Here is a 13,474-nt window from a genome sequence, read left to right on the forward strand (position 1 = left end):
AAATATTCTGCAACTAGATTACGGCATCCCTTTTCTAGGTTGTAGCGTATTGTGTTGGGTCCTAGCCTTGGAATTTCATTTGGGTGATCTACCAAGGACTCAATCTATCAACTAACTTGAATTCGTTTTTCTCCCGTTTTGTAGATGTCAAAGTTCGACAACTATGGTCTTCTCAAATCCCGTGGAACAAGCATTCCACATGAAGATGATATTCCATGATTCGATCGAGGAACAAGAAATCATGCTTCACTTCCTCTACGTCCTCCAATTATTCTCCCTAACCCACAAGTTCAAAGGCTTGAAAAGTTCAAGATCACTCAAGCCCTTTTGGCAAGTAAACATAAAGAAGGAAAGTCCGTGTGTGCACACGTCCTAGGGATGAAGTCACACATTGATAAGTTAAGAATGTTGGGATCCGTTGTCTGTGAGGAAATGGCTGTTGATTGGGTTCTTCAGTCACTTCCCAACTTATATAGTGAGTTCGTAAGAGAGTACTATATGATGAACTACGACGTGACCCTTATAGATCTCACCTATATGCTTGTTGCTGCTGAATCTGCAATGATTTGGCGCAATAGAAATGCAAAGTTGATTGGTGAATCTGCCTTTGAGACCTCTATGGATATATACAATGGCAACGAAAGACATGCTATGATCGAAAAGTCTGAAGTAGTTCCATGTCCTGTTCCAAAAGAGTCGATTTGCTTTTATTGCCAAGAGAAGGGGCATTGGAGACGAAGCTGCCCCATTTACCTAAGAGATCTAAGAGATGGGAGAGTCGAAACGTATGGCTCTATTATAGGTAAAATCCATTTACTAACTCTTTTAAGCTTCTATTCTAGATTCTTAATACATAATGTAATAAGATTACAATTGATGTTTTGTAGGATCGAAGAAAAGAAAGGGAGCTTAAGGGAAGAAGTGAGCAGAATCTAACCGTGAAGGAATGGATTTCGATCGCGTTTCTCGAAGATTAGATTCTTGAGCTACTACTTAGAGTTAGAATTAGATTGCTAAGAAAGATGTATTAGCATAAGTTTTTCAATGAATTGCATTGTAAGGACAAATTTTTCCGCAATAAAATAAATTTTGATTTTAAATTTTATTTATTTATCCTTGCAATGGCGTGTATGAAAAATTGATGTTAAAATGTTTCTATTATTAGCAATAATGGATTTGGTTCTTATTGTGTTATTTATGGAAAGTTGAGGATTTACCAAATAGGGAGAGTTTCTCATCGCCCAAAGTTTCAATTGGACAGAAATTTGGAATCACGCAACTTGGTTGCACGATGAATGAGAAATTTCATATTTGGAAATTAGACAAATTCATTGACAAAGTGTCAAGTGAAGGACTAAGAGATCGAGCACACAATGTTGCGTGTTGATCAAGTCAACCATAAGAGTAACAATGATATTCGTCATGATTTACTAAAGGTTTAGTAAATATGATTATACTTACAAGATTAAGTGTAATTTTGAATTGATTAAAGGGTTTAGATCAATAGCAGAACGAATAACAAGAATCAAGTAGGCAGAGAGATAAAAGTTTCTCCATTCTAAGAAGAAGGGAGAGTACCTTTTATGCTTTATGATAGGTCTTAATGATTAAGAACCATATCTCAATTGATCCTCTAAGTGAGTCTTAGTACAATTGTATGTCTAAGAAGAGGAATCAAGAATTGAAGAAATGGTTAAATCAACAAGTCAATCATACTTCGTTCCAATAACAAGTCTTAGAGTTAAGATTGTGACAATGAGTGAAAAGTATTAATAAGGTTTAAAACATTCATTAAATGTGGTAAGTGGTGATGTCTTAGATAAGACAAAGATCAACTAGGACCAATTTATGAAGAGTTTTGATAAAAGCTACACTAACTCTTGAATATTTGTTTGTCAAGAAATGGTTATTGACAAGAGAACCTTATATGTCAAGGAGTCAGTGGGAGTCTTAATGGTCTTGAAAGGTCTCAAGAACAAATCAAATAAACCTTATCGATCAACACTAGCACACGAGTTAAGGTTTACAACCTATCGTGATGACATTATTTTGATTCTGTGCCAATCCAATCGAGTTAATTATGCATGAGAGTTCTATGAGTTCTCATTTTGAATGCATAAAAGGCAAAGCACCTTAATCAATGAAAGGTACATTGATAAGAAAAGGTGAGCTGCTTAACTACTTGGAAGACATGGTGGGCAGTTGTGCTACCATAAGGCAAGAAATCAAGATTAAGAAAGCTCGGTCCATATGAGTTTGAATTTGTCGTAAACTTTAGTTTTAACAAATTCACATGGATAAGAACACATACACCGCTCAAATCTAAGTGTCATAAGATTTCCTCCTTCATGAAAATGATTGTGAAGAAATGCTTTCACTAAGAGAGATTTTAAGAAGATAGTGATTGTAAAATCGCATTCTCAAATTCAATCATGGTTACGGCATCCCTTTCCATAATTTGAATTGTGAGGTTTGGCAATTAGTCTTAATTGTTTAGACACACATATGAACTATCGAAGGCAAATGTGTATAAGTTCAAGAAACCTTGATAAAAGATTATCAAAGCACTAAGTATTAGAAACATGAACTTAAGAAATTCAATAAGCATTGTTTTTCTGAAAGTTAAGATGTTTATGAATACATGTCGAAGCTAGTGGGAGCATAAGTGTTATGTTTTATAATAATTATCAAGATAGTGGGAGCATAAAAGTTATGATTGTATGATTATTAACGAAAGTATTGCAAGGTTAGCAATATTAATTATAGAAAACAAGAGTCATACTTTGCAAAGTCGCAATAGTTGAAGAGCTGTTTTGCTATAATTAAGGGAGAGAATATTATGCTTCATTTCAAATCTAAAGGATTAGGTTGAGAAATGTTAATAAATTTAGTCAAAGGTACATAGTGTGTTCTTAAAATTTCGATTATGATTACGGCATCCCTCTTCACAATTCAAATTTTGAGAACATAGCAAATAAAACATTATGTGTCGTGTCCCATACGCTTCGGGTATAGGATCGATTGCAAATGCTTTAATGTTTGACCATTCTAAAATTTTCCAAATGTCAAGCGCATTTAGAGGGAAAAGGGACTAGAATTGGTTTTGACTAAAACAATTAAACAACTATCAAAGGACAACCCAAAGTTCGACGAGGATTAGTCGCTTGTGAGTAGTTGGAAGTATAGTATTGGAAAATATGGAAATGTTTCCATATTGGATGGACCGTATCGACATCATTACGAATAGATAAGATTCTATTAAGAATGAGTTTTCATATGGAACGTATGGAAATGTGTCCATATTGGGAATTGATTATTGAGAAATCTATGATTAGATTAGAAACTTCTATGCAAAAGGATGTTCAAAGAATGTACTTTGAGTGAGAGACATCACGTCTATGGAATTCTCTTGTAACAATCTCCGATAGAGGACTTTGTAATATCATTGGCAATAGTCTTTGTGACTTTGGTGCAGTGACATTACGAAAGGATAAGTTGCATAGAATGTTAGAATCTAGCATATTCTATAAGTAGCAAGAATTTGATATTCTTTAACTTATGGAAAAAGGATTTGGAGTTGAGAAATGAGAATGATTGGAAATGTGTTCAATATGATCTATTTCACAAAGTAAGAACCATAGGTAAACATTGTGTGCATGCTGGGAGCATGAGACAAGTGTTGGAATTCAAGTAAGAAGTTGATTAACCGAAACGACAAATAATGAGTAATCGATATGGTGATAAATAAAAGGTGTTTAATTTATACTCAAAGGTTTGAGGCCATATGGGATTAGTATTATTCTTGTGTTTCACATTTGCATGTTTTGACTTCCAGAATAATTGAGTTTATTAAGAATAATCGAATTATTCGAACGGGCCACAGTCGTTCATATGTTGGAAGTAGATATGAATGAAGACTGTCGTGAATTGGTGTGTGGATTGCCTAGAAAAGTATTAGACATAAGCAAATGTTTGCTGCAACGTTCATGAGTGCTTATGAATATGATTTGAGCATTGGATTAAACCCACGCTCGCTTGGATCACTCCATGAATTGTATCGCGAGTGATTGGTGAGACGATAACATCTTATATTCTTGAAACCGAGATGTGTGAGTTGTATCTTGCAAATCGGTTGCACATTGATAATATGTAAACGCACCAGTAACTTGGTGTTATAAAACATATTGATGTGTGTAATTCGGTGGGTGAGTGCAAGCAAGCATTGTATCAAAGTTTATCCATTCCTTTTATTCAAAGTAGAATAAAAGCGATATCTTTGGGCCCCTCGATGGTTTAGTGATGACAAAAACGTAAATGCTCGGCCAGGCTAGGGCTAATTTGATTTGTTCAATTAGTCAGTCGTCATAAATCAGAATCGAGATATAGTACAAAGAGAATGGTTTGAAATCATATCTCATATGATATCTAGAATGGAGGAATATATGATCCCTTATCTAAGGACACGCGTATTTGATATGATCAGAGTTGACAACGGCTTTGGAAAGCTATGATTGCAGATCGGGATCCAAAGTTATACGCGGAATAGTTATTAGACTTATCCAAGTGGGAGACTGTTGGATTAGTGTCTAAGTCCATAACTATTTTGGTATGTACTTGACCCGATGGTGCATGGTCCTTTTGGGTTGCCTTCACCAAAACAACTTGATTGGAGAAATAAATAAAGAGAGAGAGGTTATTATGATTTATTAATATGTTATAAGAATAATATATTAAAGGAGAAATCATATTTGTTTAATTAATATTGGTCAATAATTAATTAAGAATTAGTTTTGTGATCAAATGTAATTAATTAAACTAGAGGGGTTGATTTGTAATTATGTGATAGTTACAAAATAAGGTAAGGGTTATCTTATTGATAGGTTGGACGAATTTAAGGATAAAGAGCCTTAGAATTCGAGTATGATAAGGATTAAAGGATTATCTTATTGGTTGCTTGGTGGATAAGCAACTAGATAAGGATAATGACTGAAACCCTATCTCTACACCTATATAAATACCCCTAGGGTCATGAATTCGTGTATCCCTTCCCAAGAAGTCTTAGAGATGAATTCTAACCTCCCTCCTCTCTCTTTATACCTTCTCCACTTGCTTATGGTGTTTGTAAGCCATTAGAAGAGTGACACTTGTGACTCTCAGCTTTCCAAGGTCAATTCAAGGAGGAATTGGATTGTTATTGCTATATAACAATCAAGGTATGCTCTTAAACCTATTTACATGTGAATTCTGATTTCCATATGCTAGAATTAGGGTTTATAGTCTTGGATTAAAAGTATGTACAATAGAGGAACCTAGATCCGAGCTTTAGGGTTTGTATGAGCACATAGGATGTCTTATGACCAAAACCCATCACAAGCAACATGGGTCCATAAAGGTGGTAGATCCAGGCTCCTGGAGCTCGACTCCACTTAGATCTATGAGCTACTCTACCTATTACGAGTCCTCAAGTAAACACAAGCTTGGAAATGGTTCATGAAGGACTTTAATGGGGCCATAAGCATGAAAACATGGGGGAAAACGAGCCATACCTTAGTGAACACTCTGAGATAGCTCAAAGATGCTTGACCTCCTCTTCTCCTTCTTGATCTCCTCTCCTTCTCACTCCAAAGCTTCAAGAGAACACCAAAAGGCTTCAAATCCACAAGAACTAAGGCTTAGAACGAGGTATAGGGCTCTGAGGGTGAATGGGGGCTGGCTTGGGGCGGAAATGAGAGATTAAATAGGGTGCAAACCCTTGGAAATTAGGGTTTCATCGGACATCACGGACTCGCCGAGTCCATAATATGGACTCTCCGAGTTGCCAACTTAACCGCATCCCAAGTCTCGTCTCTACTCGGCGAGTCAGGCCTCCAACTCGCCGAGTCCAAGGCCAAAATACAAAATACTTAGATAAATCTTCCGTACCATGAACCAGGTGCTACATACACATATTTAGGTACGGTTAATGCCCACAGTTCAAGTTAATTTGAGTCTAGTAACTCCATGATGTTTTCCTTGACCCGTTGATGGCTCTAACTAGGGTGAAATTTTTCATTTTCACTGAATGGTCTGAATTTAGCTACATTAAGACCTTTCTGTAAAATCCATAGTAAATTATAAAAAACTATTATGGACTTGTACAAGTAGTCCCTTAAAAGATAAAAGATAGAAATACTAGAATATGGAAAAATATTACAGTTTTGACTAGATTTGTTGGTGCTAAAGTGGTTGGGAACAGGCTGTTGTTTCGGGTCAAAAGTTGGAAAATAAGTCAATTAGTTTATTTATATATTTATGATAAAAGCTAACCATTTATACTTGTAATTGCTATTATAAGAGATTTGTGAAGTTCTTTAGTGGTGTTGGATACCCGGCTACTACCTGAGGTCTACGTTGTAATTGGTGATGAGCATCTAACTACATTGTGTGATGTTGTGCATCCTTTACTTTAGCTCATGTATGCTTGTAGGAAAAGGCCATGAATGGAACTGCCCAACTCATGATTTGGAGTTGGCAACGTTAGTTTTTGTATTGAAGTTGTGGAGACACTATCTGTATGGTACAAAGTGTAAAAAATTCATTGATCATAAGAGTCTTCAATACCTATTTGATCAGAAGGAGTTAAACATGAGACAAAGGCATTGGCTAGAATTACTTAAGGACTACGGCTACGAAATACTTTACAATCATGATAAAGTGAATGTTGTAGCAGATGCTTTGAGTAGAAAGATCAACCTGGAGAGGAAAATACCAAGAGTGTTAAGAATTGAAATTGTCTCAAAAATTATGGAGAGTATTAAAAAGGATAAGATTGATTCCTTTGAAGGATATAATCGAAAAGAAGAACTTTTGGGAAAGATGGCAGAGTTTAGGTCGAACAACCAAGGGTTGAAAGTATTCCAGAACAAAATATGGGTACCAAAGATGGGTGGAATAAGGGATATTCTTTTAGAAGAATCTCACAAGACCATGTACTATATTCATACCAATAGCACCAAGATGTATATGGATCTGAAACCATACTATTGACGGCCAACGATGAAACTTTATGTCGCCAAATATGTAGCGAAGTGTGTGACATGCACAAGAGTGAAGACACAACATCAAAAATCATCTGGGAGTTTGAAACCATTACCAGTACCCATGAGTAAATTGGAGGACATTACCATGGATTTCATAACCAAACTACCAAGAACGAAAGAAGGGCACGCTATGATTTAGGTGATTTTGGAGAGATTGAAAAAAATGTGTATTTCATAACATCCAACGAGAGATGGTCTATGGAAAAGCTCAATAAATTTTACATGAAATAGATAGTAAAAACACATGGTGTTCCCCTGGCGATTGATTCAGACCAAGATAGTCGTTTCACTTCAAGATTCTAGAAGGGATTACACAAAGAGATGGGTACAAAACTATGTTTGAGTATAGCTTACCATCGGAGGGTTGTCTTGAGAGAGAGAGAGAGAGAGAGAGTTCATAGGCCAAGGAAACAGTGGGAGGCAAGTTGACCTTGAAGAAATTCAAGAGTCAAGTGGTGAAGGAACTTCAAACCCTAGCACTCAACTTGATGAGGAAACTCCTGTTGAGCTAATTGACAAGTCTATACCTCTGAGGCGTTCCATAAGGGTTAGGAATGCACTTGAGCATTACTATGGATTCCATATTACTGCGGAAGGTGATACACTTATCAGTGATGAGACACTGATAGGTCTGGATGAGCCTAACAGTTACGTGGAAGCCATGGCAGGCCCTGAGTCAGCCAAGTGGAAAAAGGCAATGGACAGCGAGATACAATCCATGTATGACAATCAAGTTTGGAACTTGGTTGAGAATGTACCAGGTCGTAAGACTGTTGGGTGCAAATGGATCTTCAAGAAAAAGACCGACATGGCTGGTAATGTACACACTTATAAGGCACGACTGGTTGCAAAGGGTTTCTCACAAACTCCGGGAGTTGATTATGATGAGACCTTTTCTCCAGTGGCCAAGATTAAGTCTATTAGGGTTCTGTTAGCCATAGCCGCATTTCATGACTATGAAATAAAGCAAATGGATGTCAAAACCGCTTTACTTAATGGAAAGTTGGCTGAGGATGTTTACATGAGTCAACCAGAGGGTTTTGTCAATACAGAGTACCCTAATAGAGTGTGTAAGCTTGAGAAATCCATTTATGGGTTAAAGCAAGCACCTCACAGATGGAATCTTTTCTTTGATGAGAAAGTCAAAGAATTTGTCTTTTCTAGGAGTGAAGATGAATTTTGTGTATATGTCAAGGCTAGTGGGAGTATAGTTAGCTTTTTGGTGTTATATGTGGATGACATACTACTCATACAAAATGACATCCCAACTCTGCAGGAAGTTAAGTCCTGGCTTGGGAAGTGTTTCTCTATGAATGACCTAGGAGAAGCTGCCTATATTCTAGCGATAAGGATCTTGAGAGACCGGAGTAAAAGACTAATTGGACTTATTCAGAGTACCTACTTGGATAAAGTGCTGAAGAGATTCAGCATGCAGGACTTCAAGAAAGGAGAGTTACCCATCTAGAGTAACGCCAGACTGAGTAAGACACAAAGCCCTAGTACTGAGGCTAAGATAGCAGAAATGAGTCAAATACCTTATGCTTCGGCTGTAGTATCGATCATGTATGCTATGGCGTGTACTCGACCTGATGTACCCTTTGCCTTGAGCATTGTTAGCAGGTATCAGGGGAACCCTGGCAAGGCACACTGGACTGCGGTAAAGAATATCCTCAAGTACCTACGGAGGACTAAGGACTGGGTCCTTACCCTCGGTGGGAGTGATGACTTAAGAGTTGTAGGGTATAGTGATGCTAGCTTTCAGACTGATAGGGATAATTTCCGCTCTCAGTCAGGCTGGGTCTTTACCCTAAACGAAGGAGCAATTTATTGGAAGAGTTCCAAGCAAGAGACAGTGGTTGATTCAACTTGCGAATCAGAGTATATTGCAGCTAGCGAGGCAGCAAAGGAAGTAATATGGTTGAAGAACTTCATTGGAGACCTTGGAGTTGTACCAGCTATTAAAGAGCCAATGGAAATTTTCTGTGATAGTGAAAGTGTTGTTGCCATAGCCAAGGAACCAAGGGATCACGGGAGATCCAGACATATCGACAGAAAATACCATTTCATCAGACACCGAATAGAAGAATGACTCCTCATGGCAAAGAGGGTATCATCGGATGAGAATCCAGCAGATCCCCTCACGAAGGGACTGACTCAGGTTAAGCATCTCCAGCATGCTCGGAGCATAGGGCTGAAGGATGATATTAGATTTAGTAGTTAGACAACCTCGAAATTTGTAAAGTGTAATTGACATTAGATGATGAATAAAAGGTGTTTTATTTATGAGTAAAGTGTTGCTATATCTTGTCGATCGTTTACTATATTTCTTTTGCATGTTTTGACTTCCAGAATAATTTTGTTTGGTATAACATATTATTCAAACCTCCACAGTCGGTCATATGTCGGAAGTAGGTATGAATCAAGACTGTCATCATTGGTTGCAGAGGTCTAGATGTGTCAACACTATATAAGAAACCCATTCTCCACCAAAATCGGCTACACATAAGAAACAAGAGGGCTAGGCCAATTTTAGAAGTGTGTATTCTCTCAAAAGTCATTCCAAAAGCATTTGGTGTTGTGTGTAGCATTTGAGGCATCACACTTGGGGTGCTAGGCTCACAAGGTTTCAAGGATCATAAGCAACAACAAGGTATGTTATTCTATATTTCATTCAAGTTAAAAATTGTTCCCCATGTATGCTAGATAGGAATATAACCTTGGAATTCAATTTTGCATGATTATTAGACAAACATAGATCCAAGGTTATTAGGGTTGCATGTACACTTAGGAAGTGTTAGAATGCTCAAAACCCAACAACATCAAGCTAGGATCCAACACAATACTCTACAACCTAGAAGAGGGATGTCGTAATCTAGTCGTAGAATATTTGAAGGTAGGTAAATGACGATTTACAATTTCCACCATGAAAAACGAAAAGGAAGTTTAAATTTTGAATGAATTAAAACTCCTAGATCTTTTGAGATTCATTGAACTTTTCAATTGCATGTTTAATCTTAATTATGCCCTATTATTTGTGACTGGGATGCCGAGGATCACAAACAAGGTGTGAATAACCATACGAATCATGTGGTGCACTCAATGCTACTATCACCTAATCAATGTGTCGGTTATCCACACACGCTCCATTGATCTATGACAAACATCGAGCCACCCTTTGCCACCAATGCCAACCCCAAATTAGTGTGTCGGTTAACCACACACGCTCCACTAACGTCTCGGCAAGGGTACAAAGTGTCATTTCATGGATTAGCATACAATTTCACATTTTTCCTAAAGTAACTATGATTTGGGAATTTATGAGAGTATTTAGTTACTTTGTATACTTCATTATACTTATAATGGAAGGTTTCATCCTATCCTACCCGTTCGGCTAACGACCCTCCACTAGTCAAGAGTTCAAGGATCCAGGAAAGGTCGAGATGGTACTGAACGTGTCCAACGGGATGTTATGTTACATATTACACGTGTTGTACACAATCAAAATGGTTGAGAGAAGACTTTAGGTGTGACCGGGATGGAGGATGGGTGTCCAAGAAATTCTTGAATCAAGATGGTTTGAAAAGATGTTGATTAAACACTATTCTGAATGAGCATTATGATCAAACAGATTAAGGGGTGATTGTTGGATTAATCGGTTTATAAGAAAAAAATTATTTTTGGATTTGGTTTTGTCTAATTCAAATAAGGGCATTTTAGAAAATTTTGATTACCTTAGTATAAGTGTTGTTTTTCCTAGATTTGGTATTAGAATAAGATTCTATTTGTTTTAGTATATATATATAGATGTCAAATTCGTTTTTGTTTATCCAATAACAGCGCACCAAGTTTATTTCTTTTTGTGAGCTTTGTACATGCATGTTCACAAGAAGAAAAAAGGAATTAATCAGTGCAATTCGTCCTCTTCTTATTTCTTTTATCTTGGTTCACAAGTTTTAATAACATCCTTTTGTTTAAATATTCCCCATATTTCATATATGCGGACAAATTTGGCTGTCGGAAATATTGAGTCAGTTTTGAGTAGTGGCATAGTCATTATTTTACTTTCATCGACTAGTAAATAACAAAATTTGTTTTGAGAATTTTACAGATTGTATGTTAAGTTAACGTAAAAAGAGTTTTGATGACATAAACCCACCTTAGATGTTCCCTTGAGCAACAAATATAGGCATATACTATACTTGTATATTGATTTTTTATATAGTTACATATATGAAAGGATACATAGGAGTACATGAAAAACCAAATGCACAAGGGTGCTTATTGTAATTGTAACTGTAACTCCGACCTTATTTTTCTAGTGTCACACTAAAGAAACCAGATACGATCTTAAAATATATAAAATAAATATATATATGAGTAGCACATTTAGAAGACGAAACGAAAAGAACCATTTAACATTTGTTTCCATCAAACACAAGCATGCATGATGTGTCATATATCATGTTTTCGGCTGAAGAATGACACCCAAAGAGTCCACGTAAAGCCCACACCTTCCATAAAATCCGGAAAACTTACCATTTGTGACCCCAAACGAGAAATCAGTCCCAGGGTTTGTGCCGTATGGCCCATAAGTGTAGTTGTTGGTCTCGAAAGACAATGACGTAATCACTGTTAAATTGTTAATAAATCCAACACGTCCACTAATCCCGATGAGGAACTCACCATCAGCGAAGGTGATCTAAAGCCGAAATATAAATATCATGATTGATATACTAATTATAAAATAAGAACTTAAGTTCGATACTTATGTGTATATGTTACAGATGAATTCAAAGTTTACCGTATTAGATGAGCCACCATCGCCACCGAAGTGTTGAGAAGTAAGCGTAAAGCCATACTGATCCTTGTAAGCAAAGCGGATGGAATTTACAACGTCTCCACTACTAATAGTTAACCCTGCAAGACTACCACCATCAGGTATTATGAATTGCCAGACGTTTTCTCCACCTTTACCTCCCTAAGGTGTACCCCATATGTATGTGGCACTGGTTTCCTGCATATGGATCAGAAATAAAATATTACTAAAAGAGTTGAAAGAATTATAGCAATGAAGAAACAATGTAAACCCAACATTCTCAAATATAAAAAAACAAACTCTCAGAATATGGTGAAAGTATGTACCATTTTGCTTGGCCTGTATTTCAGATAAGTTGGACGATGTTCCTTATGAAACTCTGAAGTTGTTCATCTAGCCTATATATATATATATATATATATATATATATATATATATATATATATATATATATCTAAAATATTTCATGAGATCCATGTCTAAAACATTTCATGAGATCCACGTTTTCCAATGATTTATCTATATACACGACAATATTCCAACTGGACGATGAAATAATTGATCTCTATAAAGAATTTTCAATAAGTGATTGATTATGTTTACCCTTAAATTAAAGAAACCATTTATGTACATAAGATACACTTTTATTTTTGGCCCTTCTAATTATGTATGTATTTAAAAATGTACCTTTTAGTTTTCAAAAATTTATTTCATACCCTTATTATTTTATTGTATTAACATAATATAAACTCTTTGTATGTAATATTTCTATAGTAAGTGTAAATACATTATTGATTTGTTTTGTCTAAGTATAAATAATCGTGTCAAACACAAATTATTTATTTTTTGGTCTTGTGTTTTGACAATTTATTTGTCGGTCTTAAATACTATTTCATTTTATTGATCAAAAACATATTTTTTTTTATGTTCTTTTATAAGTTATGATACACTTACAACTTACAAGTGTCAAGAACCATATGTAAATAAACGAACAAACATAAATATTCAAATCAAGAACCACATGTAATAAAGTATAATTCTTTTTTAACAAGTGTCAGATAACATAATTCTAAGAATATTACAATTACAATGTGGGGAATTTGAAGGAATAGAAACATCCAATCAAACATTATACATTGTTTTCCATCTCAAGTCATGTTTTCTATGTGTGTGATGCAGGGGAATTCATTTGGAATTTGATTCATAAGTGTATATGAATTATATATTGTTTGTTCTTGGTTGAACTATTAGCTAGCTATGCATTGTGTTTCATTATTTGTTGTTATGTCCGCTAATATGCTAAACGTCATAAACTATAAATTGGTCGGTTGTTATATTCAAACATATACGAAAAAAAACGAACATAAATGGGCATGAATATCTAAATTAAGAACCATACGGAAATAAATGAACATACACATCCAAATCAATAACGGATATATATATATATATATATATATATATATATATATATATATATATATATATATATATATATATATATATAGATTAGAAACAAGTTAGAGAAACGATAGATTGGTTGGAAATTAAAATATAAACTTAAAGCAATAAAACATAT

The 13,474-nt window shown here is 35.6% G+C and overlaps 1 long non-coding RNA gene across 1 annotated transcript; it reads right to left on the reverse strand.

The window, feature by feature from the left end:
* Positions 1-11,262: 11,262 nt before the first annotated feature.
* Positions 11,263-12,293, reverse strand: LOC145073854 (uncharacterized). The gene is made up of 3 exons (XR_013691566.1): positions 12,222-12,293; positions 11,881-12,093; positions 11,263-11,778 (listed from the first exon to the last, which is right to left on the reverse strand). It is a non-coding gene; the product is annotated as an uncharacterized LOC145073854 (long non-coding RNA).
* Positions 12,294-13,474: the final 1,181 nt, after the last annotated feature.

This window comes from Lactuca serriola, chromosome 9 (genome assembly GCF_051521515.1).
Source record: "Lactuca serriola cultivar US96UC23 chromosome 9, Lser_US96UC23_V15, whole genome shotgun sequence".
Lineage (NCBI taxonomy): Eukaryota > Viridiplantae > Streptophyta > Magnoliopsida > Asterales > Asteraceae > Lactuca > Lactuca serriola.